Raw genomic sequence first — 3,565 nt, forward strand, 5'->3', positions numbered from 1 at the left:
TCTGGGTCAGGCACAGATGTGCTATAAGGCTTGGCTCGCAGTCAGTGTCCCAATTCATCCCACATGTGTTCAATGGGTGTTGAGGTCAGGGCTCTGTGCAGATCAGTCAAGTTTTTTCACACAAGAATCTGGAAACCTTAACTTTATGCAGTGGGGGATTGTTGTGCTTAAACGATTGTTTGGAAGCACACAATTCTCTAGAATGTCATTGTAGCATTAAGAATTTTCTCAATTTTAACAGAGAGGCACAGACAGGGCCGGACTGGCCATCTGGCACTTCTGGCAAATGCCAGAAGGGCCGATGGCTATATGGGCCGGCCCAACTCCCCCTGTCTTCTTGGTGGCTGGTTCCAGGAACCAGCCACCTCTGCTGCGCGCTCCCCAGCTCCCTCCCCCGTTATGCTGTGCAGCCAGTTACACTGGTGAGTTTCCTGTTTTTTTTTCTAATTTGGTTTTTTTTAACTGAAGAGGGGGGGTCGCGGGGGTGCCGCGATTTTCGGGGGGTACCCGCGATTTTTGGAGGGGGGGTGGTCGCGGGGGTGCCGCGATTTTCGGGGGGGGGGTGGTCGCGGGGGTGCCGCGATTTTCGGGGGGGGGGTCGCGGGGGTGAGAGCCAGGGGGTGCTGGGAAAGGGGGTGAGAGCCAAGGGGTGCTGGGAGAGTGGGTGAGAGCCAGGGGGTGCTGGGAGAGGGGGTGAGAGAGCCGAAGGGGGTGCTGGGAAAGGGGATGAGAGCCAGGGGGTGCTGGGAGAGGGGGTGAGAGAGCCGAAGGGGGTGCTGGGAAAGGAGGTGAGAGAGCCGAAGGGGGTGCTGGGAAAGGGGATGAGAGCCAGGGGGTGCTGGGAGAGGGGGTGAGAGAGCCAAAGGGGGTGCTGGGAAAGGGGGTGAGAGAGCGGAAGGGGGTGCTGGGAAAGGGGGTGAGAGAGCGGAAGGGGGTGCTGGGAAAGGGGGTGAGAGTCAGGGGGTGCTGGGAGAGGGGGTGAGAGAGCCGAAGATGGTGCTGGGAGAGGGGGTGAGAGAGCCGAAGTGGGTGCTGGGAAAGGGGATGAGAGCCAGGGGTTGCTGGGAGAGGGGGTGAGAGAGCCAAAGGGGGTGCTGGGAAAGGAGGTGAGAGAGCCAAAGGGGGTGAGAGCCAGGGGGTGCTAGGAGAGGGGGTGAGAGAGCGGAAGGGAGTGCTGGAAAAGGGGATGAGAGAGCGGAAGGGGGTGAGAGCCAGGGGGTGCTGGGAGAGGGGGTGAGAGAGCCAAAGGGGAAGGGGGTTCTGGGAGAGGGGGTGAGAGAGCCGGGGGGTAGAGGGTGCAGGAAGACATGTGAGAGAGCCAGGGGAGTAGGTGGTACAGGAAGATGTGTGAGAGCCAGCGGAGAAGGTGGTGCAGGGGGTTAAGTAAGAGGGACAAAGGAGAAGATGGTGCAGGGGCATAGGTAAAAGAAAGTGTAAAGGGAGAGACATCTTAAGAATGGGAATGTCAGGGATGCAGCCATCATAAAACACAAGTAGTAATGAAGAATGGAAATGCGCAGAGGGGACAAGTGTTAAAAAAAAAAAAAAACAAGCCTTCATACTCCATTCACCTATATTTTCTATACCCCCACTCCTAAATTTCTGCTTCGACCACTGCCCTCTATTCCTGCTCCCGACTGCCTGTGTGAGCTGACAGCTGCTGATCCCTCCTCGCCCAGCGCGCCCACTAGGAACAGAACACAGGATGCCATAATCAGGTAAGTTCATATATTTTCTCGTGTGCAATATGTTTTTAACCATCCTTTCTTGAACTGGGGACACTACAGCGTATCCAATAATGTTTAACACTATGTATTGCTCATTATTGTGCTGTAATGTTTTTTGCATATTTATCTGTACAGAGATTTTTAATTAAGAGGAAAAAACATTGCTTGTCATAAATTTTATCTGTAATTGTGTCAATATATCTATTTTTGTTTGCATTGAAAATGATGTATTAAGCTGCTCTTGGGAGACTCACACTCAGTATCTGATATGCTGTACCAATTTTTATTTGTGAATGAGTTTTTATCTGAGCTTTACTAATGATTTGGGGGCACTACTATGCCATAATATGATTTGTGGGCACTTCTGCATGACCGAATATGTATTGAGGGTAATACTATGTGGCATAATATGACCGTGGGGCACTACGATGTGGCATAATATGAACTGGGCACACTACGGTGTGGCATTATATGAACTTCTGCCAAAGGCAAGTCTTTCATTGTTGAATATGACGGGAGCCCAAAGAAGTTGCTGTATCGGGGCCCAAAATTCCTCTTGTCAGCCCTGCCTGTGAGTCAAGGGGGTAGACGCCTCCAGGTAAATAATCTAAATGTTTCCTATCTAATCAAACTGATGGATCACATCCAATTATTTCTCACCCACCTCCTCTATCCCCCTTAATTTATATACTGTGTTATTTAAAATGAATAGAAAAGATGCATATCCAATTACTGTAGTAAAACAAAAATATTTTTCTGTGACATTTTGCTGTAGATGGAAATACTTTTAATGCGGCCATGTGGGTTCAACTGATCATTCAATAGTTATGTTTTTTTTAGATATATGTTAGTTTTATTTCATGTGGAATGATTCATGAAAATTCTGCCATTACTATTTAATTGAAGGAAAAGGGTACCTGTTACCTATATGTGTGTGAAAGTACTCTGTTCGTTGTTGCTATTTTGTGGGAGATTTGAAAAAAGCAAAACATTGTTTCCTACAGTGGCGTCTGTATAATTGGTGGTATTGCTGTAGTATGGGGTGGCGTGGTGGTGGCATTGTTGTAGTGTGTTTGGTGCTTAGTATTGCTAATAAGTAGGAGAGGGTATTGCTATAATGTGGGGGGTGACGCTGGACGCTGTAATGTGGGGGGTGATGCTGGACGCTGTAATGTGGGGGGTGATGCTGGACGCTATAATGTGGGGGGTGATGCTGGTTGCTGTAATGTGGGGGTGATGCTGGTTGCTGTAATGTGGGGGTGATGCTGGTTGCTGTAATGTGGGGGTGATGCTGGTTGCTGTAATGTGGGGGTGATTGATGTAGTATGAGTGTGTGTGGGGGGTTATTTATTGCTGTAATTTGGGTACTAATAATGTATTGTCATGGTGTTTATTGATGTAATTGGGGTGCTAATAATGTAATGTTGAGGGTCATTAGGAGAAATAAATCCCCCCCCCCCACACACACACACACTCATACTACATCATGTTGTACTGCGCCAGCATCAGTGCGCAACAATATAGTGCATGGAGCCCACAACACGTGGGCCTGTGTGCTTTAAATGCCAGGGCTGATTTTTAGTCCCAGTCCGGCCCTGGGCACAGACCAGACCATTATTCCTTGTCCACCAAACTTTGCAGCTGTTACAATGAATTCAGGTAGGAAGCATTCTTCTGGAATATGCCAAACCCAGATTTGTTCATCAGTGCCAGATGGTGAAGTAGGATTCATCATTCCACATAACACTGGTCCATTGGTAACGTGCTTACCACCACTCCAGTTAATTTTTAGCATTGTGCCCGATCCCGACAAGCAAATCTTGTGTCAACGTTGCTTC

Source organism: Mixophyes fleayi, unplaced genomic scaffold (assembly GCF_038048845.1).
Source record: "Mixophyes fleayi isolate aMixFle1 unplaced genomic scaffold, aMixFle1.hap1 Scaffold_26, whole genome shotgun sequence".
In the NCBI taxonomy this organism is placed as follows: Eukaryota; Metazoa; Chordata; class Amphibia; order Anura; family Limnodynastidae; genus Mixophyes; species Mixophyes fleayi.